Here is a 24,927-nt window from a genome sequence, read left to right on the forward strand (position 1 = left end):
ATTTGATTTTGAACCTAGAATTCTTTACCAAGCAAAACTAATAAGAATGAGAGTAGATAAATGTATCTTCAAACATAAAAGACTTATAGATCAACCATTCATGACCACTCTCAAAGGAGGAAGTATTAATGTACTGATATTTCACAGAAGGAACAGAAACCCAAGGAGAGGAAGATATAGATCCAAAGAAATAATCTATTTAATTAAGGAGAGCAATGCAAGTAAATTCCTAGTTGTCAGCTCTACAAAATCCTTAGAATACAATTGGACTATACTGAAAAGTCAAGTCAAAGCCTCCATGAAGACTAACGTGAAAAGGGTCACAGATTTCGTTCCAAACAAATTGTCTATTTAAGAAACTCTATGATATTAGCAATTGGATGATGACGTGTTATTTTATTCAATGACAAAATGGTAAGAAAATGAGAAACTTCAGGGGATAAAAGTATACAAGAGTCATGGTTCAAATATGAACCAGACTAATATAAGCTATGGGTTTTGAGAAAATAATATGGTATAAGTGATGATAATATACTTGACTTCGTGCTTGAAACTTTCTCATTTGAGAGGTGTGGACATAGCAAAATGGAATCACACTTTCTTTTCCATATGACATGGCTCAACAGGCTATAACAAGGATGCTTTCAGATATAACCCCAGTACAATTACCAAAATTTTTAAATTCATACTTTTATAATACTATTATCAATCTATAGGGTCTATCCAGACTTTGCTGTCACATTAGTGTTCTTTATAGCAAAATAAAGCCCTTGATTGTGGGTTGCATTTAGCTTTTATGTCTTTGATAATCACTTCACAAGTTATCTTTTGGTGTGTTTAGTTTTTGTGATCACCTTGGTTCATTTTGTATTTACCTTGGTTCATTTTGTACTTTGCCCTTTTGTTCAACTTTTGCTAGTGCATGAACATCACACTTATCTAGTTATGTTTACTAGTTATATTCTGTCTATGACTCCTGTACCTCAAAGGTCAATAGAGAACTTCTTCAGTAGCCACCAAATTTCTTTAAGTACCTCACATTTTCTCAAAGGAGTAAGTCAGAATTAATTGTTTTTAAAATTTCTTAGACTTTTAAGTCATCATCCATTCCAGAATTTCATGCCATAAAATTGTGCTTATTATTCCAATATTTTTAAAACTGTCTTCTTAAAATCTAAGATGTATATCTGACTGCACTCTGCAGTCTATTCTTTCAGTGTCATGTAGACTATAAGATGACATAATTTCTTTGTCCTAAAGTTCCCATTCATTGTCTTTCATTAGCAATCAATCTTCCCTGCCTAAAAGAATTAGATTCATTCTAAATGTTTGATGAGTTTTTCCCTTTCACCTCTGGGAGACTGACTTTTTAAAAGTCAAGTTAAGAATGTGTATGTTTTTGTATTTGAATGAGACTTCCAGTAAATGTCCAGATGGCTGAAGCCTCAAATAACTATTATAATTTGCATCTTAGCCAATGTGTGCTCTATGCACAAAAAGTGGTTTCTACTTTCTCCATACAGCAGAATAGACTGTAATCTAATCTTTCATAATGGTACCACTTCTGTTCCATCCTCTATGCTTGTTTGAATTTTCATGGATTTCTGAGAATGTATATATTGTTTTGAGTTTCAGAGTTTCTCTGCCTTCTGATATAACAGATGTTTCTTTTGAATAGGGCATAATTTTCCATTAGTGTATTCTTATCCTATCCCGCCAAGTTTTGGAGAATACTAAAAGAAGTTATTCACTATTTCATTCTACAATATCATATCTGCATTACTTATCACTCATTCTTTACATTTAAGGATGCTACAGTTTCCCAAGCTCAATGCTAGGTAATATATTTTTTAAGATGTAAGTGGGTATATTGTGAAAAAATGGTCTCAGGGTCAAATAATTTGGGAAACACCATCTACCATAACTTCTTAGGAATTCCCAAGCTGAACAGCCTGTGAACAGCCCTGAAAAATTCCACATTAAAAACAACAAAAAGCTAAAACTTGTTTAATTTTGTGTATCTGAAATGTTAAACATGTAGCATTCAAGATGTAAACAAAGTGTAAATATAGCATTGTTCTTCCCTTTAAAATTTATTCAATGAATTTAACTTTATCTGCGTCCTAAGTGAAAAGTTCAGCAGGTCCATGACCCCTGTGTGTTAATTACTATTAAGTAACGATTAGATTAGCCCTAAAGTTACTTTTAGTTAAAAACAAACTCCAATATATAATCAGGTTGTCTGTTCCAAGATATGAATCAAAACAATGAGCTTGATTTAACATATATCTTCTTCCTAACACCAGCCCAAGCCTGCTTTAGACTGAAAGGAAAGATTATTTCCTTCAATTTACTATTCTCCTACCTCTCCTCTCCCCCAGGTTCTGACCCCTCCAAGGATTCAGGGGTGAATGGAAGAGTGATAAGGGCATAAGAAAGGACTTAAATCAAAAACCAGTTCATGTTCCTTAAGACTGGCAGAAATTTATAGCTCTTGGTCTCATAAGCATTTTTGTTGTTGGTGGGAATCTTGCTAAAAGTTTATTAGACTCACTAAATTCCAGGTGCTCACTTAGGACTTCTCCCGCAGTTTCCAGGTATCCCATAATCGTGTCCATCTTCTTACTGCTGGGATCCCTCTGTCCAACCAAGTGGCTCTACTAGCCAGGACTCTAGACTACTCCACCCTGACCCTCTCTCCTACATGGTCACATCTATCTACACGAAACTCTCAGGCATCCCCTGCCCTGATAAACTCTGAGCGTACAAGTCAATCCCAATACAACCTCTTCTACCCTGCTGCCACAGGCCACTTTCATTTTCTCACACAAGTCAGGATACAATCTTCTGAGTCCCCAGATTTCAAGGAGCACACTTTAAGCTCTCTGAGAGTTTCATAAAAGCCCTATTCACTAGATTTGCCGATAAGAAGGTAGCACACTCCACCCTCCCTATTGGTGAGTGTAGGACTGGTAGAGGCACGGTACTGCATGACAACAGGAAGTGAAATGGCCTGGACTCTATGTGAATGACTGAGGGTTGGACTGAGGGTGTTATTCACAGAAAGTACAGCACCCCCTGGAACTGTGCAACATGGAAACTTTGATGGGGGAAGGCTATCAACACAGCAACAGTTATTGCCCAAGTTATATATTCAAACTCCTCCCTCTTTTCACTAGTTTATATTCTCTAATTGAGTCAGAGGGTTCAAAAGCCATTGAACTTGTTTATGGACATTTCCTTTGTAAATTCTGCATGTGGAAATCTGTCTCCCTCTTCTTTCAGGATTTGACATCTATCATGTTTTTTTTTTTAACTTTTTATTTTATATTGGAGCATAGTTGGTTAACAATGTTGTAAAGTTTCAGGTGTACCGCAAGGTGATTCAGTTATTCATATACATATGTCTATTCTTTTTCAAATTCTTTCCCCAGATTGTTACATAATATTGAGCAGAGTTCCCTGTGCTGTACAGTAGGTCTTTGTTGGTTATCCATTCTAAATATAGCAGTGCATACGACATCTATCATGTTTGCACCTTAGTAAATAATAAGGTAGGAAAAAAAGCAATTTTAATATCCTGTTAATCAAACATTTTCCAAAATTATTTGTTTACAGAAGCTACTTTTCCCATAGAACACTGATTAATATTTCACGGAGCAAAGACGATCCATGTAACAGAGTTTGGGTAACAGTCATATGTAGGAATCTGAGGTCAAATGTAATAGCCAAGATAACTATAATTTTTATTTGCTCATAACACCTTTCCATCCTCTTCTTTTGAGTCCTTTGGAGAATTTCACCCTCTTTCTCTGTCTCAGTGGCCTGTCTTTTATCAGAAAATAAGAATGGGCAAAAAAAAAAAGCAAAACATAAATCAAGCCAATGTATTTTCCACAGGATATTTTCAATAGAACCAAATTTTTCTCATGCATTTCTTAAGAGGAAAGAAGATGAATCTGGGGGTGAGAGCACAAAGAGAGCCTTTCTGCAGAATAAAGTCAGTGTTTAGAGGGAGTCAAAGCCAAGAAAGGAAATTTTTGAGCTCCTGGATATAGCTGAGTCTCATAAGACAATTACACCAACAAACCTGCTATTTACATGAGAAAATACATTCTTCTCTCCTTTTTTTCCCCTAACATAGTTTGGGTTAGCTTTCTATCACTTACAGCTAAAACAAGTTTTTTACCTGAACACTCTAAATGTACTAGAAGCTCCTTTACAGTTGTTTTCCTTTGGAAAATAAATACCTCTTGTGTGTGTGTGTGTGTGTGTGTGTGTGTGTGTGTGTTTTCCAATTTTGAATCCATAGGCATATCACAGGTCAATATTAGCAGATTTATCATTTTCTCTCAGTCTGTTTCTTATTTCCTATGATTCTTAATACAAAGCCAAAGACCCTGCCGGATAATCCCGGCAAGCTAATCTAATGCTACATCTGACCCTAATGTACCTTACTCTTTACAGGACATAATAAGGAAATATCAAGGTAATATTACATCATTTGGCATAATTCAAGAGCATAATTTGTATTTTTCAGTTTATATCAATTTATGAGTGCAACTGATGCTAATGACTTTTGGACCTGAACTTCGTATTTGGAAATGAGCAAGCACATTCAGTTCTAAAGGAATTACATACAGGTAATGGTTCCCACTGGGTCTTTCCTTTTTATGAGTTGATAGATTTGTTACAATTTGCTGTTATCCACTGTTATTCTTAGTGGATGATTTACATGCTCACCAAAATTAGAATATACTTCTAGATAAGGAAGAATATGGACAGTTCAGTTTACAAACCTACTTGATATTAAAGGCTTCCCTGTGTTGAGACAAAATATGAGCAACCAAGGGAAATCAGTAAATGAAAATAAGCATAAAATTGAATGAATTTAGGGACTTACATTTTCCTACCACTATGAAAGATAATCATAGTTTCCCTTTCTCAAGTGAATTTACTCTTGAGAAACAAGATACATTAATAGATTGGTGGTGTGTGTTTGTGTGTGTGCGAGCACATGCAAGAGAATATACAACTTCTTCAAGAATTAATTAAATCCATATTCTCAGATGAAGTGTTATATCTGAAAAGATAAGCATATATAATTATATTTCCTTTCCAAAATTCAGCCTCACCTCATTAAGCAATAATTATGATCATACTGAGTTGATCCTTAGTCAACTTAGTCAAAAAAGAAAACAGAAAAAAGGCAAAAGAGAAACAGAAAGAGCATAATATAGCAAGGATAGGCTAAGGATAGAACCCCCTAGAATTGTGTAGAATAAAAACTTTGGCAGGTGGAGATCACAGAAGAGCAGCATCTCTCTCCAGTGAAACATATTCACAAGTCTTTCTCATTACACTTTTATAATCTTTGAGTCAGTCTGTTCAAAATCTTTTTAAATGGGTAGAAACCCAATCAACTGCATTTCATAGTTTTGAATGGTCACACTAGTTGGTATAGGGAGAAAACACGAACTTGAAGGATAGAATAAATTGAAAAATATATTTTCATTTTAATTTATGGGTTCTTTCTAAAGACTGAATTTAGTTCATTCTGAGGGACTTAATATTGATCTCTTTCTTGGCAGAACAACAAATGATAGAGGGAAAAGAGAGTAGACAGAGTTTTCTTGAGAGAATTTAACAACACAATTATTAGTGATGGAAAATTCATGTCTATCTCAAAGACTCATGTTTCCATAGAACTTCAGAGCTAAGAAAATATATGTTCACCAAATACCACTCCCTTAGTTTACAAATAGGAAAATGAAGATCAGAAAGTTGAAGTGATTTGTTCAATGTCATACAGGGCGATACTAACAGATCTATACCTGAAATTTAGTTGTTAGGCTTTCTCTATAATATTGTGAACTTGCGTTCTCTCTCAATTAGAGGCATCAAAAATCCTACACTTCTGTCTTCTCTGAAGTGCTAAAATGAGAATTGTAAGGCTGGCATGAGGCACATAAGAATATTTAATCCCATCTAATCAGTGTGCATAATGTGAAAGATCCATTCTCACTTTCTGAACAAAATTCTCAAATACAATAATCAGAATAAAGCTCTTCCTACAAATTAATTTGCTTTGGAAAGTCTAATATCGTGCATAATTTTTGTAAAGACACACTTTAGATGGATTTTTTTTCTAGCATGCAATAATTTCATAGTAAGAAAATGCATTAAATGTCATTTTTAAAGCTGGAAGCAGCCATCAAACTGTTAAAAACCATTCCAGAGGAATTTGCATCATATCCACACTTAGTTTACGTTTATTCAACTACATACAACCGTGAAAGAGTGTGAATAATTTAACTAAGTTGAACTATATGAAATCAATATTTTTAAAGTTAAAAATTATCAAACATCAGCAACTTTATATCATTGAGCCCACATGATCCTGAGTGATCATGGAATACGAGATAGTAATCCTGATCTTGTTTCTTTCATGCCGTGAGTATGTTGCTAAGCTGAATGTGACTCTAATATTTTAAATTACTTTCCTTTTTTTTAATCATAGGAGTCTTAAACACAGTCCAGTGGCCTTGTAGTTACATAAATTTGTGTGCACTGTACTTTTTGAGAATGAGTAATTTAAAGGCATTATTAAAGTTAATTTGGGGTATGCATATTTATCACATTTAAATTTATGACTCTAAAAAAATGTAAATCTGAATAAGATATGAATTCAATTTATCTCTGGGTATTTTAAAGTAGAAAGGTTTACTGTGCTCATTAAACTTTCATATCCTTTATAATCTTTCACAAACAAACATGCATTCATTTTATTATACACAAGAAATCAGAGACTACTACCTGAGAAATTATCTAGTCCACCCTCCATATTATATCAAGGATTCTAGAGCATTAAAAAGGCAGATTATTTAAGGTTCCTATGATGGTATCACTAATGGAAGGCATACCTTGAGTTTCAGCCTGCTTCACTTTCTACCACCTGTCACTAGAGTTTACCTTAACTTCCAAAAAACGGATCCTTTATTCTTCAGTGTTTGATTTTATCAAATATGAAGGCTATCCTTCAGCCTAAGAAGTATCTGTCAATAGCTATGCATAAAAATTCTTACTCTTCTGTATCTCAGGTGCAGGAGCAACAGAACGTGAGGTGAGGGCCTGTAGTAGTGAGCACAGAGGATTATGAGAAATCAAGTGGGATTATTTCCACAGCTGTTTGCTACTCCTGGTTTATAGGACTCTGACATCACCATGGGTTCTTTGTTCTAAGCACTGGCCTCACTTGAGATAAGAATCGGGGCAAAGAATCCAACAACAGCAGCTGAAGTCGGGAGAGCTGAAACAAGACTGATGGATTGAGTGTCAAAACCTCATGGTGGGTGTCTTTCCAAGTATTTAACAGAATAAGCAATTTGCAAGCAGGGCAACCTGATTCTGAAATTCGAGCAGTTTCTCCTTCCACTCTGGATCTTGACTGCTCAAAATTAAATCACAATAAAGATAAATGCAATGTGTTAAGTTGTCCCTGAGCTATCAGAATCAGATAAGAGGTGTGCAGCATTGTGGGGCGATCACATAAGATTGTGATAACTCAAACGCGCCATTTGTCAAATGGCTCCTTCTGTTGGCACAGTGAGCTGAAGCATTTTCATGAGCTTGAGATCAAGATCCTGAGCAAGGGCGAGAAGTAACTATTTTGCTTTGTGGACAAACAAAGATAAATGTGTTCTGAATTATGAGGAGGAAAAACTAAGTGTGATTAAGCTTAGATATTTTCAAAGTATTTTTCTTCAGAAATAAAGCTAACATAAACATTTCATCTGTCTTCAACCCTCATCCCTCTGTACACTATTCTCTGTAAAAGTAACACTAGTACTTTGCATTTATATAGCACCATTTGTCCAAAAACTCAGTAATATTATGAATAGAAATAGTTTAATTTATCCTTGCAATGCTTATCTTATGTGAATAAAGAGTTATTTTTCTTGTCTCTATTTTTTTGTTTGTTTTAAGGATAGAATAAGTCAAGTTCAGATCGGCAAAGTCATACAGACAGTGTAGCTGTAATAATTGAAAACGGCTGCCCTATTTCACCATTATATTTCCATCAAAGCCAGGCATTGCAAATTTTGGGGCTGAAAATATCATAACAATAGAAGTTGAAAAATCCTCTCCCTATCTGCAGTGCAGCCATTTGCTAACATGCAGCTTTTCTTACCAAGCCACTACGTCTATCTTGTAACACTCTCTTGGTTTGAAAAAATGCAAATCACTGTCAATAATGAATTATATTGAATTTTCAATGTGGTTAAGGCAAGATTTTGAACCAAAATGAACCATGATCCCCAAGCTGGAAAAATGCACACTCGATTACTAACTCATAAACCAAACATAAAAGCCACTTTGTATGAACAGTGGGTTTTCCAATAACAGTCAAGTATAGTGAAGACATTTAAAACTTAAATGTTTTTTTTATAAATATACATTATAATAGCCAGAAATGTTGTGAACTAGATGAAACTTGAGTATCTATACCAGTGCAAAATGGCTCAGGACTCTCCTCAGAAGAGCTGATGGGAGGAAATGGTGAAGGAATTCAGGAAATATATCAGGAGAAGTAGGGATCATGATCAAGGACCCAGAGTAACTGAGCTAGGTGACCGTCAGAACTCTGGACAACTCAAGTCCAGTGAACATTTTTCAAACAGAGTCTTCTCCCTAATACTGAACTTTCAATGGCATCAGAAGTAACAAGCTTCCCTCTCTCAAAACGAACCCCTTCTAAAAGTTCTTTTCCTTTCAGAGACAGTGATTAATTGGATGTGGACCAGAATTCTTGTGTACGTATCTCATATTCTCTGACTCAGGAGTCTGTGTTCAGGCTCTCCAACCATGTCTTAATTTTCTTCCTATTTCTCTTCTATTGTATTTATTTTTGGTTTCCACATTTTCTAATGTAAGGGGAAAGGCCTCAATAGAAATTTTGAAAAACATCATGTTGTATAAATGAAAAAGATAGCCCAACCTTAAGATCTTACATAATGCTGATAATGGTCTACATTAGAAAGTTGTGCTTTGAGTGTATTTCAGAAGTCTGAAGCATGGGAGGAAGAGAGATACCCACCCACCCACCCAAAAAAAAAAAAAAATTGTTACATTGAGGTATCATAGTTACTTATATTCAACTGTCCTAGCAAGTATAAAAGGAGTGGTAGTAAATAGCACTTATGGACCTCCAAAGCATAGATAAAAGTGAATTAAAAGAATGCCACTGAGTGCGTAGGAGTGTATGTGTGTGTCTATGAGTTGTGCCATCATGTTTTGCCATTGAGTTTAAAGTCCATTTCAAACATTGTTAGGATGTGAAAAGATTAAGAAAATTCTGCTAAATCAGCATCTATACTGAAGAGAGTGATTCTTAACCTAAAATTTTAGTTCTTTAAAACATGTCATTATCCAAAGTCTCAGAGTATACAAGCAGTTAGGCAATTAGGTAAAAGCAATGTGGTCCCCTAACTGTTCATGGATAGTGCCAGGAGACACAAATTCGAAATGAAAGGTCAGTATAGCATATATTCTAAATTAAGACAGCTTTTATTTCAAAGTATTTATTTACTCAAATACTCACTCATTTACTCAACAGCTAAAAGTATGTCCTGAATGCCCACTATATATGAGGTATTTTCTAGGTACCAGGAATACCTCAGTAAATAAAGTAGTCAGAAACCCCTGCCTTCATGGAACTTCTATAGAAAAGACAATGTAAAAGTTAATAATTTTATACAGTCAGTTAGAAAGTAAAAACTGCTATTGAGAAAATAAAGCAGGGAAAGTGGACCAGAAGCCCAGTTGGGGTAGAGGGGAGGGTAAAATTGAAATAGGGTGATCAGAGAACTCTCAAGAAGATGACATTTAGACAAAGACTTAAAGGAGGTGAGAAAGCTCACTATGTGCATAGCTTCCTCAATTTAGAGGAATAGCATCACAGGTAAAGGGTGTAAACAAGTGCGAAATTACAGGGGCAGGAGTCTGCCTAGTGTCTGATGTCAGTATAGCTAAAGCAAAGTGGGAAGGAGAGGACCTAGTGAGCAAGGCAGTCAGAGAGGTAATAAAATGTGAGGGGACCAATCATGTAGGGTTTTTAGGCTAGCTTAAAGATGTTAGCTTCCATTCCAAGTGAAATCCAAAGTTACTGGAGAGTTTTGAACAGTGAAATAACTTCCTCTAACTCATACGTTAGTAGATCCACTCAGAATGCCTTGTTGAGAATAGACTTTAGGGGATAGAAATAGAAGAGATGGAAGCAGAGAGACCAGTTAGAACCAAAAATCCAGGGCAAGATGACTGTGGATAGATCTAGGGTGATTATCATGAGAGGTGGTGAGAAATTGGGAAGATGCTAGATATATTTTGAAGACAGAGTCAACAGAATTTTCTAATGTGAGGTATGAAACCAGAACCAAAAACAAAATTAAAACAACAGCAACAACAAACAAAACACCTGGGTGACTTCAGGATATTTTGATCTGAGCAATTAGAAATATAAAATTACTACTAACTGAAATGGGGGCAATTGCACCTGGATCTGATTTGTGTGGGAACAGAAAATCAGGAGCTCTGGTTTCCACTACCCATTATGTCTAGATACCTTGCAGACACTGCAGCAAATTTGTTTGGAGTCCAGGGTTAGGTAGGTGTACGTTAGAAATACAAAGCTGTCAGTCATCACTCTATAGATGGTATTTAATGCACAAAACCAAATAAGATCCCCAGGAAAGTATAGATAGAAAAGAAAAAAGGTTGTAGGAACTGGGAATTCCAACATTAAGAGGTTGGAAAGATAACGATGAATCTCCACTAAGGAGATTAATAAAGCACAGAAAATAAAGTAAGAAAAAAACAGGGGAATGAATGTGATGCTGAAGACGACAAGTGAAGAAAGCATTTTAAGAAGGGAGTTGTTAGCTGTGTCATATGTGGATGACAGATCAAGTAATTTTAGAATCAAAACATGACCACTGGATTTTCAATACGAAGGCATTGATAACCATGTCAGTAGTAATTTCAGTAGAGGAGTGAGGGTTGCTGAGAGAATGGGAGAGAAGGAATAGGAGTCAGAAAGTGTAAACAACTGTTTTGAGAAATTTACTACAAGGAGGAATGGAAAAATGGGGTGATAGCTGAGGGTACTAGAAGTCAGAGAGGTTTTTGGTTTTTGTTTTATTTTGTATTTTAATAGCAGCATGCTATTTTGGGGGAATAGCAGCATGATGGGAAAGTAGGAAGGGTAAATTTGATGGTGGGGGTCAGAGAAGGGAGACTGGCTAGAGTGATGTTCTTGAGTAGGCATAAGGAAGGATGAATCTAGTATACAGGTGAGCAGGTAAGCCTTAAATAGGGGCATGGGGGATTCATCTATAGCAACAGTTGGAGAAAGAGGACACAGGCACATAGATGCAGATGGAGGATTTGAGGGAGGAGCTTGTAGGATTTCTCTCGTAACTTTCAATTTTCTCAGTGAATTGGAAAGTTCAGTCACTGGCTAAAAATATGTGGAAATTTGAGAGAGAAGAAATGTTTGAAATTGTCTCAAATTTCAGTGAGATAATGAATGAAGTAAGTGGATAATGTATGATGAGGTAATGTATGATGGTGGATGTGTTAAGGGTTCATTTGAAGTTAGTAGCTATTAATTTAAGATGAAAACAATCAGTTTGGTTCTAGATCTTTCTTAAACCATAGTCAATTTCATGAATGCAAATGTATGCAGTAGGCAGTTGTATTTTTCCGGGATTGGTGTTTTGTTGAGCGTGTAAACTAAGAGCGAGGCAGAGAAGAATGTGTCTAAGATGGAATGGTTTTAGTGATGGTCCATAAATTCGAGTTGGGTGAGAAGGGCTGAGAGGACATAAAGAGGAAGAGAGGCAGTATAAAGGTACCAGAATCACTGGACGTTAGGCCCCAGGGAATCAGAGCGTTCCAGAAAATCCTAGAGGAGACGTCCGAGAGAAGAAAGTTTACAACTGAGGATGTAGAAAGCTTCAGTCGCTCATAATGACGGAGTCTAACTGTGTACTTGAGGTAAGAGCAGAACAAGATTCCCTGGAGGTCTGGGAACTGAGAAGCTAGGGCACAGGAAGGATCATATTTGTGAATTATACAATCATCAATAATTAGGCAGGAGTAATTTTGGAGATTGAGACAGGTGTTAAAAATCTGCAGAGTGAGACGAATCGCTTTGGAGTAGGGGAATGAATGATCACAACAAAGGCGGGTTCATGGGTGGTGTCATCTGATGTGACGACCTGAGAGTCACATTGTCGTGTTTTAGAAAAGAGAAAGGAAACATGGTGTGAAAGCAGCAGGAATGAACTAGGAGACCTAACCCAGCTCTAGGTCTCATGGTAAGAAGGAGTGTGAGAGGGAAAAAAATTCACTATGTAATAAAATTACAACACGTTCTGGGGGAGCCAGATTGTTACCAGAAATAAAGTTAAAGGGAAATTCTTTCTGAGATTAAGTTGATATATAGAGGATTTTGTTGATGATGAAAAGTGTAGTATTTTGAAAATTGTCGATTTTATATTTCATTTTCAGTTCAGTACCTTGTTTACTTGTTCCATTTTTGGTATTTATGTTTTTGCTTTGATATAAAATTAATTTTGTTTGGGAAAAATTGTTTTTTTTTCCTGCATTTCCAACAGTCATTGCCCAGAAAGATGTTTCCTCGTAAGCTTAAATTTATCTAACAATTTTTTTCAAATCCTATTATCTATCAACTTGATAGCAAAACAAAATCCCTAATATACTGAAAAGGTTCTAAAGGCATTTTCTAGTGAGATCCTAATGGCAAACATTACAGACTGTAGAGAAGAGAACCAAAAAAATGATTCTGGGAATGTTCATTCAGATACAGTGAGGCAAGAAGCTGAGGATATGGAATTCTTTATATTCTTTTCTCTATTTAGTTTTCCTTACTCTCTCCATTCTTTTCCTTGAGTTCATCTCTAGTCATTTGTATTTTCCCCTACTTTTCCATTTAATTTCTGTCTTTCTTTCCTCAACCTTTCAATTTTCCCTCCCCATTTTTTTTCACCTTTTCTCTCCTTTTCCAGAATTCTATCTTTCAAATGGAAAGTAGTTAAGCACTATGTTATTTTCCACCATCTTCCTTATTTTTACCCTTCTCACCAGCATTGTAGGACATTTGTCACCTCATCTGAGATTCCAGCAATGTTCATTCATTTGTACTTATGGAAAAGTATTGTTCACTATCTCTAGCATTTGTTGGCAAAGGTCTCTCATTAACAATTCTGACTTCACTTAGTACCAACAAGTTGGTAAACAACGTGCAGTGACACTTCAAATGCATTTAGAATTTATAGCAATTGCGGAAGTGAAAACAGTTCTCCTCTAACCATTGTATTTTTTTTTTTTAAAGCAAGAACCAAACTGAAACAGAGATGATGAGTCACTGAAAAGTTTGTTTTTTCTTCTAGTGAGTAAAATATTAATACAAATCAAGCAAATATATTTTAGAAAAGTCTTTGGAATATTTTAAGTATCTTAGTATTCTAATTTTTCCAACATCTTAACATTTTTTTTGAAAATATGAAAAAAATCACAAATAATATTAAAGTCTCTCATAATTACTCAAAAATATGTCCTATAATAAATCTGACATGCTATGATACATACAGAGATGGTATGTATGAGAGTTTGGTGGTTAATTGCCTGGCCTCATCAGACAGATTGTGTCATTATGAAATCTGACCATGTCACCTACTAGCTACATACCTTTGGATGAAGTATTAACTCCTCTTTTTCTTATGTAAAAATAAGGACAATAGTACTCTCCTCACAGACCGGTTGGGAGGATTAAAGAGCACACATAAAGCACTGAAAGCTGTGTCTGACTAATAAATAGTAATGACTCAATAAAAGTTTGCCATTAATGTTGCATAACACTTTGATATGTTTAATGCTCATAGATGACCAATAAAGGGATTTAGAGTATTATCCACAATATTTCTCCCCTTCTCTTTTTTAATGGATAAGCATCAATAAAGATAAACTGATGAATGATCAGTTAATTAAGTAAAAGCGAAGTCAATTTGTATGGCTTGTCAAGTTATGATAAGCACAGTTTTAAAGCAAAGGATGAATGAATTGAATAAAATAAATAAAATGAAATGTCTTCTGCCTCCAAAAGGAACATTTATTTGTATTTGTATTAATACTTAGAAACATTTTCTCTTGTTCAGTCAAAATACAGGAAGTATTTTATGTGTTTTTATGACAAATAGATATGCTTCTTTTTTTTTTTTTTTTTGGCTGCAATGGGTCTTCGTTACTGCATGCGGGCTTTCTCTAGTTGCAGCAAGCTGGGGCTACTCTTCGTTGCAGTGCACGGGCTTCTCATTTCAGTGGCTTCTCTTGTTGCAGAGCACGGGCTCTAGGCGCGTGGGCTTCAGTAGTTGTCGCACACAGGATCAGCAGTTGTGGCTCGCGGGCTCTAGAGCACAGGCTCAGTAGTTGTGGCGCATGGGCTTAGTTGCTCTGCGGCATGTGGGATCTTCCTGGACCAGGGCCTGATCCCGTGTCCCCTGCACTGGCAGGCGGATTCTTAACCACTGTACCACCAGGGAAGCCCTGCTTCTATTTTTAATTGTGTTAAAAATATTTAATATACATTATATTATTAAATTTTCAAATTTTATAAATAAACATTTTAATGCTGAAATTTAAACTGTGGGTCAATTAAAATTTCAATTATTTAATAAATTTCAGCTTATAACTATACATGAATAACATCTGAATCAATGCATTGAAGAGTGATTTTTAAAGTGACATTGCTTATGCTTTTTGTCATAAATTATGTAAAACAATGCTTGTGTGCTACATCATTTTCATGGTTACGTTTTCAAAACAAAAATCAAGATATACTATCTGATAAATCTCATTATACCTTTTACACATAATTGAAGTAAAGACTATAGAGGAAGATCAGGACGCATGGTAACTTGATTCCAATCTTCCCTCTAAAGTCACTTGACAAAATATCTGAGTCCAATTTTTGTTGATAAACTCTAGTACATAAACAGAAACATGATCGGCAGCTATAATAAGCAAATAATGTTTCTCAGAACCTACAGAATCTGATTCAGCACTGTTTTTTTTCCTCTCTAATGAGTACTGCTTAATACTTAATGAACTCAGCTCAAAACAAGGTCTTTTATCCAATTGTCATCTTCCTACTTGGCCAATTATGGATTGCCAAAGTACAAAGAAGACTTCAAGATGGACTAACAGGGGCTTCCCTGGTGGCGCAGTGGTTGAGAATCTGCCTGCCAACGCAGGGGACACGGGTTTGAGCCCTGGTCTGGGAAGATCCCACATGCCGCGGAGCAACTAGGCCCGTGAGCCACAACTACTGAGCCTGTGCGTCTGGAGCTTGTGCTCCGCAACAAGAGAGGCCGCAACAGTGAGAGGCCCGCGCACCGCGATGAAGAGTGGCCCCTGCTCGCCGCAACTAGAAAAAGCCCTCACACAGAAACGAAGATCCAACACAGCCAAAAATAATAATAAATTAATTAATTAATAGAATAAATTGTAAATACAGTAGTTGTTTAAAAAAAAAGATTGACTAACAAATTAGGTTAATTTTAACTTAATTATCTAACTTTGTTAACTTGGATAATAGTTCACTTAATCCTTAAAAAAAAACTAGGAATTTGGTTACAGATTAGATAAGAAAATTGAGATTCTTGGGATTAGGTAACTTGTCCAAGCTAGTAAGTGTTGGTGCTAGGGTCTGAACCCCAGGATCTGAGTTATTAAACATTCTGGTGTGCTATTCCAGCTTGACTATAAACTGTTTGACTATGAAATGAGCAGAGATGGGAAAATAAGATCACACATTCTGTTTCTGAGGATTAACTGATTACATTAGGAAGGAATGGGCCTTAGCTTCTTAAAGCAGTAGTTAATTCTGTCATCAAAAAAAAAAAGAAAAAAAAGTTTATTTTCAAAGGTAATGCTGTGTGGCTAGGCCCTAATGATGGCTTTTAATCTTAACTCATTCCACCTTATAGCCAGAATAATCACTCAACTAGATCCAACTCTGAAAGTATTGCCTGTTAAGTAGATTTTAGTCAGAGTTTATTAAAAAAAGTAAGGATTACAAAATGTCATCAATGGCTAGTCACCACGATTTCTGATCTCACTCTCCAATCTCTCTCCCTCTCGCCTTCCCCTCCCCCACCCCCTCCACCCCCTCCCCTCTCTCTGCTCTCTAGAAACCTTGTGTCACCTTCTACTCTCAGGAATGACACTCCCCACTTTTGAGATGAAAACTGCGCTCTCCTATCCCCTCCAAACTAAATTATTCCCATTAGCTCTCCAGATTTTTATAATTGTTTACTAAGAAATTTATCTTTTCCAGAACACTTGGGGAGGAGAAAAGGGAGCTGAGGGTTGGAAATAAGAGCGTGCACACACACATTGACATGAATTTGCCCTGTTATGTTACTTGATAGCTTCTTTTGCTCTTAAGAGGAGATTTTGTAAAATTTTCTGTTTAAATATCTGTACACTCTCACATTCATAAGTTGGTTAAGTCAACAATGTCAAGGGAAAGAGAATGCAGAAATAAAATTAGGGTACTTTTGCCAAAAAATAATAATCTCGTATAGTTTCAGAATTTCTGCTTTTGTGGACTTATGTTTATAGTTAAGTCTTTAAAGGAGTGGCTTGGCAACTATTAAAGGAGAAAACTGATGAATTCATAATAGATAATATAAAATAAATCATGGAAGTCGCAAGGCAAAAGCTAAATGAAGGACCGATGGAGACGTGTTAACTTGTTTATAATAATAATCAAAATAGCCTCAATAAAAAATTTTAAAACTTTGATTTTGAGGAGAGATTTATTCTTTTTAAACTACTCTACATATTGCCTTTAATTGTAACTATTGATACTTTCATAACTTGGATTAGAGACTGAGACTTTCCATATTGGAAATCCTAATATTCTCATTACCTTTCTTCATTTGAGAGAATAGTAAAAAATTCCATTTTCCCTTTAATAGTTCATTTGATGTCCATAACACAAACTAAAGCTAAGCTCATAAATAAAAATAAAGAAGGTAATGTGTGTGATGTAATGATTTGGAACACTTCTGTTAAGAACTGCCACTTATTATTTAAAGTGTATGACATTTAATCACACTTCAATGCCTTTACATTCTTCCTCTTCTCTCTCCCCAGTTTTAGTTTATTTCTAAAAAAAGAATGTAGATATTTTTATCACCTTTGGTAAGATTCACTTAATTTCACGTTTCAGTAAAATAAAAATTTTAAATCCTTATTAATGAAAATGAGTTCTCCTTGAGTCAAAATCCTAAAAGAAACCAGTAGGATAGTATACTGTCATACAAAGAATAAGATAGTTCTATATTACATAATGAAGAAAAACTGTAAGTAACTCCATTTTCTTTCTAGTCATTTTCTAAAATTCTTGTTCTAATTTGGACTATGTCCATGCAATAAGGAAAAGTCAATATTCTACAGAGAAGTGATAATATCTCTTTAGAACTCAGAGATAACAATAAGGGAAAGATAGGAAGATGTATGCTATCACCAAAAAGAATGAGGAAAATCTATGTGTATATACATGGAGCAATTTCTAATTTATACTGTTAAATGGAGGAAAAAAAGATGCAGAAGAATATGTTATAGATTGCATATAAAGGGGAAAAATGATATATACATAGGTGTCTGAGTATTCTTATACTATCTCTAAAAGAGTTGGTAAGTTATTTCCCTCTGGAGAAGAGTACTAGATAGTTGCCAGATGTGGACAGAAGGAAGATATAGTCTTTGTTGTATATACTTTTGTATTTTTAAATTGTTCTATTAAATTCATATATTTATTACCGAAAAAATAAAAATTTATGAAGAAGATATCTGTCGCTATGCAGAAGAGGTCTGGCACTCATCATTATTGAGACTCAGTGCTAATTTTATAGCCTATCTAGATTTGGGACAGATTTAAGAGTTTTGCAAAGTCTCTGAAAGCTTCTTTAATTTGTTGTAAGCACATAAATATATATATTTTAAAATACAAGCACTAACATTCCTATGTAATATGTAACTTGAATGAGAAATTGCTTTGATGATGTATTAAGCTACACATCATCAGAGCCAGCAGTCACTCTGATGATGAATTGGTGTAATAAATCTCCAAGTGGGACACATTGAAAAAGTATTACTCAAAAGAGAACGGTCTTCAAGTTAAAAACTGATCCAACATAAAATTCAAAGAGAAAACTATAGAGAAACAATTTATCTGTTGCCAAGAAGTGATATGCAAGCAAAGACGTCTTCTCAGGGCACTTCTGTTTTGAACATTACAACTTTAGTGGCTCAGGGGAAATCAAAACAATGTGCCCCTTCTTCCAGCATCCAAAATTGATCCTGGATATAAGTGGCTAAGAGCACACCCAAGGCATCATCAGAGGAGAGAAGAAGGCTCGCTGAGTACCAAAGATTTAAAGTTGACATAGGAGGGGAAAAAATAGGGGCAGGGGAGGCATTTCAGAAGATGATCCATATACAATTAAAGTGAGAATTTGTTCTGAAGGGTGAAGAGCTGAAAAACTGCAATGGAATGCAGAACCCAAGTCCAGAACATGGCAATGAACAGGGAAGCATGAAGTGCAAGTCACAGGTCAAGTTCAGAAGTGGCTTAGGGAATCCTCCCTGAGTTAGAAACTGGCAGAGAAGAGGGAATTTCACAGGTTGATTCAGAATTTTTCTATTTATTAATCATATGACCTTGGGAATTTTGAAATAATCTTTTGGCATTCAGATTAGAAAGAAAAATTTAAGATAGAGATGGAAAATGCTCACTTACATCCATTATAAGTCACCAAAGAAGGTTTCAAACAAATGTGTCTGTGGTTGTTTTGTTCCTTTGCTTGAGAGTCTTTAAGCGAACAGAGAACGTGATCTTTTAGAGGTCACACGTGTGTAAGCAAGGGGAACATCTTGCAATTAATTCATTAGTTCAGTAAGCATGTATTACAGAGTGCTTGGTGTGCATCAGGTACTGTGGCCAGCTCTGAGGACACAAAAGTGAACAAAGGAGACATAGTAACTCTTTGCCTTTATCATGCTTTGTCCCCTTTTTGTTTCCCTTGTCTAACAGCATCTTCTTAGTCCTTCAATGTTAACTGCATGTTTCATGTGACTCAAGTGATCATGTGTGGCCACTCCATCCCAAGGTATAATCTCCCTCTTCCGAATTTCATTGAATTTCACAGCTGGATGAAACATTCTAATCTAGTTCAACATTTTCAACTTAGATGAGACAGTGGTGGCCTACACAGATCAAGTGACTTAAGTGTTCAGGTTGTATATATCGAGTTGTATTGAACCCGGTCTTCTAACCTTTTTCAAGACTTTTCCCACTTCATCATGCCTGCATATTTACTTGTCTGTGCCACTCATTTGGCACGTGACCTACACTGCCTTATTTGTTTTTAACTCTTTGAGTGTATAATTTATGTCTTTCCCAACTGAAGAGAACTTTGAGTCTAAGGACGAGGTCTAATTTGTCTATGTATTCTCCTCCCTCCCAACCCAGGACCTCACAGTCTTACTGACATAGGAACATGACTGCAAATATTACTCTTGTTAACTTTCCTCAATCACTGAGTTCTGAAAGAAGAGCCATTCCAAGTAGTGCTCTCCAAGTGACCCCGATCATGTCACTTTGAAAAAATAAACTGTGAGTCTCTTCTAACATCACATTCTAAAAAGGAATTCCATCTATATATGGAATTGTGGCAAAAGCCCTTGAAGGAAAGGCAGTGAACTCCAGGGAAAGAACTACTAGATCAACTCCTAAGCTGCCCAGTTCTTTTAGATTAATTTCTTTTTAAAAAATTTTTACTGAAGTATAGTTGATTTACAATGTTGTGTTTAATTTCTGCTGTACAGCAAAGGGACTCAGTTTTATATATATATATATATTTTTTTTCTTTTTCATATTCTTTTCCATTATGGTTTATCACAGGATATTGTATATAGTTTCGTGTGTTATACAGTAGGACCTTGTTGTTTATCCATCGTATATATATATAATATATATATAATAGTTTGCATCTGCTAATCCCAAACTCCCAGTCCTTCTCTCTCCCACCCCCCCTGCCCTTGGCAACCACAAGTCTGTTCTCTATATCAGATTGATTTCTTTTGATGTAGGGGAAAAAAAAAAAAAAAAAGGTCTTGGATATGATTTAACAAACACATTGGGTAAAATGGTCCCTGAAAATCCTATTGCTGAATCTAACTGAAATACTTGAGATAGGAAAGAAAGACAGCTCAGTGGCAACAGATAGGAAGCCTTTTGCTGTAGGATGGTATTTTCAAGGATTAGAGTGAGGAACTCCTAAAATCAGCTCTGGCTAATGAAACTGAGGATATTGCCACAAATTCCTGCAAGATTATTTTAAAGATATAAACTTGATACAAATACGAATTACTTTTGCACATAAGAAACACTCTCCACTCCTCCCCTTTTTTCAGGTTTCATTTGAAAACCCAATTATACAGAAATGCAGTTCTAATTATAATATTGATTTTACTTCTTTGCTAGGAGTGGGACTAATTCAATTAGTTCTAATTATGTGCACAGAGTGGTCAGACTAATATTGCAAGATGTTGGCCCACAAATTTCATACCACTTTTCTTAACATCCAAATCAGAGAGGAAAATTAAGGCTCTGAAAGGCCTGAAATTGTGCAGACCTTTAATAAAGGAAAACAAGGAAGGAGATACAATAGTCTGTTGAAGAATTTGACAAGTTGACGGGGGTTGGGGGACGTTCAGATGCAAAATTGTTGTGCAAATCAGATTTTATTTAGCCTTTGCAATTAGCGACTGCAGCAGAATTTAGAGAACTTTTATGAGAAGCAAGAGGAAGACTAATGAAACAGTAATAAAGAAGACATGTTCAGTGGTAACAACTACTTTTCTATTTAAGAAAAGCAAGGCAAGATCAAATGATAGGTTTAATAATTTATATAAAAATGAGCAGGATGTTTTGTTGAAATAAGAGGTGGTATGATAATTGTAAAATGTACTAGACTATTAAACAGATGGAGAAGACTTTATTCAAAGCTATTGTAATGGGGGAAAGACATCTGAACTCTGATTTCTACTCTGCTGAAACCATGAGCAGAATGGGAAGATTTTTCAGGCCACCTGTGTTTGTTAATTTGCTTTACCCAAAGGAAAAGTAAACTTTCTTGTATCTTCATGACAGGAGGCAGTTTTATAACTTGAAGCAAGGTGCCCGCCAAAGTTAGGCTCTTTCCCTCCCACAGAGATCGGGAGATAGAGGCCTAACCTTCCTTGATGATTACATATCAAAGGGTTGTCTCTAAGGTCATTGAAAAAAACAGTCCGAGGTATAAAACGGGCAGGAGACTTTTTTAAAGATTTACATCTCAAAGGTGCATAGAAAGAATTTGCAATTACAAGTTTCTTAAACTAAATATTACTCAGAGAAAAGAGAGGTCAGGGTCCTAGAGTCAGGTGAAGTCTGTCTACAGTTTAGTCAGTCTGAGGGGAACAAACATGAAAATCTTCTTGGTCAGTACTTTGGAAGAAGGTAAGGTGTTTCTTTGAATATGAAAATACAGGGCCCTTCCACTCCAATTAAAAAAAAGAAACAAAACTGAAAATACTAACAGTGAAACACTTATTTGTGTGTACCTTAATCTTTGTTCACATTTACATCTAATGTAAACCTTTAGAAAAATGTAGCCACTGATAGGAGTTGCTCTGTTTGGAAACCAGGAGATCTGGGTACAAGCTGCTCTCTGGCACTTACTAGCTATAAGACTTCAAAAAGGTAAAGTCATTTTCTTTCTCTGATTTTAATGTCTCATCTATGAAATGAAAGACTTAGAAAGGCTTGGCCTTGGTGATAGTCTCAGGTCTCTTCCAGATTTTATATTCTATGAGTCTATGTGTGTGGTCTCTAAAGAAATACTTATAATTCTGGTCATCTCATTTAACTGCTATTTTCAATAGAAAATATGTACCCTATATCTTGGGAGAAACTTTGAGTGATCAACTCCTTCTCTACAATCAAATGGCAAGTAAAATAAAAACTAAGGGAAATTATGTTTCTCTAGCACACAACTATCTCCCCAAAAAACACCAAGACAAGAGAAGACAAAACAAAACAATACCCCAGGTTCTTTCCCGTCATGTCTCAGATGCCTTCTGCAAACTTATCATTGCCTGACCTCTTCCTCAAGGTATGAAAATAGCTTCAGAGCACCAGATCAATCAAAAAGCTTCCTGTATTCTCTCAATGACTGTATAAGATCATGACCTTGAAGCTGCAGTCTTGCTCTTTCTGTATATACTGGGATGTACAGATAACTTATGGAATTTAACCTATTTGGAACAATGTCCATGTATCACCTGGATCTTTAGCTTTGCCTTTGATCCCAAAGTCACCATGGCTCCGCACATATCATATCAGTACAATCATTATAAACCCTTACCTTGGATGCCACTGATGGGCCCAAACTATTAGAGTATTCAAATATGTTAAAGTATTTAGGGGAAGGCTTCCATTAGCTTTCTATATAGTCACTTAGAATTAACCTTTCTCTCTATGTTGGTGACAGAGAAACTAGCTGTAAGTATTAAGCCTTCCAGGAAAGAAAGCAGCTTAATCCAGATAAGCAACATATCTTTAGAAAGTCTGTGAACTCCAGTTTTAGAATAAGGCTTTGTGTAGATATGAAATTTTATCTCATTGGTAGCTACCTAGTCTAAGAAAATTAATTAATTTATAAATTACTAATTTATAATTAAAGGAAAACGTACAAATAGCAAAAAATTAGCTTCAATGTCAAAAAGGCCAAATTAATGCAAAAAAAACATAAAAATAATCATGTCGATGATTACTGGGGCTTCCCTGGTGGCGCAGTGGTTAAGAATCCGCCTGCCAATGCAGGGGACACGGGTTCAAGCCCTGGTCCGGGAAGATCCCACATACCGCAGAGCAACTAAGCCCGTGTGCCACAACTACTGAAACTGTGCTCTAGAGCCCGCGAGCCACAACTACTGAGCCTGAGTGTCACAACTACTGAAGCCCGCGCGCCTAGAGCCCAGGTTCTGTAACAAGAGAAGCCACTTCAAGGAGAAGCCCGTGCACTGCAACAAAGAGTAGCCCCCGCTCACCGCAACTAGAGAAAGCCTGCGCGCAGCAACAAAGACCCAACACAGCCAAAAATATAAACAGATTAATTAATTAATAAAAAAAGATGATTACTGGCACTATTCTAAGCACTTTACCTGTATTAACTCATTTAATCCTCATTTTCACCATTTTACATAAGTGAAAACAAGGCAAAGAAAGATTAAGTAATTTACCCAAATTCACAAAACTAGTAAATGGCAAAGTGGGTATTCAAAGCTCAGAGTTCCTACACACTAAGCCTTTTTCACATTGCCACACTAGTTTTCAGGAAAGACTCACCAGTTTTTAATTCCAACAGCCATGTAGTAAATATCTCGTTTTACTCTCAAGAACAGTGGGGTGATTACTTAACAAAATATTTTGAATATTTTATCAATTTAATTAGCAAAAGGCAGTCTTTGCTATTTGAATATGCATTTATTTAATTAATACTGAGTTTGAACACTAACAACTCTCTGTTTAATCATTTTCATTTACAAGTTGCCCGTCCTGAACTCATTTTTTTCCTGTTAAGGTAGTATACATACATTATTGTATGTAATACATATAATATATAGAAATGTATTTATGCATGTAATACATATAAAGTATATATGTAATGATTTTTAATTTGTTTATAGTGTCTGTGTTTTTTCTTTAGAGTTAGCATTTTTATATTGTTAAAAGCATTCAAATTGTGTTTATGGTTACTTAATACTTTATTCGTAAAAAGGCTTTATTGTTGTAAATCAGATAAACATTTTCTTGTATCTTCTAAGATATTTGTTTATGCTTTATTATTTTTATATTTAAAGCTTCAATACATGTGGAATATACTAAGATCAGGTAATGTAAATAGTTCTCTCTCTCTCTCTCTCTCTCCATCTAACTAACCAATTTTGTCCCATAGCTATTATTTAATGTTTTGTGTTTTCATTGAATTGAAATAAGATTTTTCTATATAGTACACTTTTTCTAACTTTCTTTTATTTGCTTGACCAATATATCTATTCCTGTGCATTTCCTTCCATACAGCTAAATCACTAAAAATTTATTTTTCAATTTAGGTATATCTATTAGCATTATTTTTTCAAAATGTATTTGTAATTGACTATGTATACTTACTAAACATTAGACTAAAACATTAAACATTAAATTATGATCAGATTCAAAAAAGAAAAAAAGAAAAAGGAAAATCCCATTGATTAGAATTGAATTTAACTTACAAATTAATTTATGGAGAATTGATGTGATGACATAATTTAAATAAACTTAGATCCCAAACATGGCATTAATTTCCATCTAGTCAAGTCTTCTTCATACTGGTTCTTCACATTTCTTATTAATTTAATTCATAAGAATTAAATAATCTGGGCTTCCCTGGTGGCGCAGTGGTTGAGAGTCTGCCTGCCAATGCAGGTAACACGGGTTCGCGCCCTGGTCTGGGAGGATCCCACATGCCGCAGAGCAACTGGGCTCGTGAGCCACAATTACTGAGCCTGCGCGTCTGGAGCCTGTGCTCCGCAACAAGAGAGGCCGCGATAGTGAGAGGCCCGCGCACCGCGATGAAGAATGGCCCCCACTTGCCGCAACTGGAGAAAGCCCTCGCAACAGAAACGAAGACCCAACACAGCCATAAATAAATAAATAAATAAATAAATAAAATATTTAAAAAAAAAAAAAAA

The 24,927-nt window shown here is 35.6% G+C and overlaps 2 long non-coding RNA genes across 3 annotated transcripts in view; both read right to left on the minus strand.

Annotated features, from left to right (window-relative positions):
- The window catches only part of LOC309664781, a 630,188-nt gene that overhangs the window by 196,632 nt on the left and 408,629 nt on the right, over positions 1 to 24,927 (minus strand). The gene's annotated exons all lie outside the window — the stretch shown is intronic.
- Positions 1,620 to 24,927, minus strand: part of LOC309664245 — a 31,961-nt gene continuing 8,653 nt past the window's right edge. The window contains exon 2 of the long non-coding RNA XR_014265702.1: positions 1,620 to 24,617. This is a non-coding gene — a long non-coding RNA (uncharacterized lncRNA). The remainder of the gene's footprint in view (positions 24,618 to 24,927) is intronic.

The sequence above is a fragment of the Balaenoptera physalus genome, assembly GCF_965194825.1.
Source record: "Balaenoptera physalus genome assembly, chromosome: 7".
Lineage (NCBI taxonomy): Eukaryota > Metazoa > Chordata > Mammalia > Artiodactyla > Balaenopteridae > Balaenoptera > Balaenoptera physalus.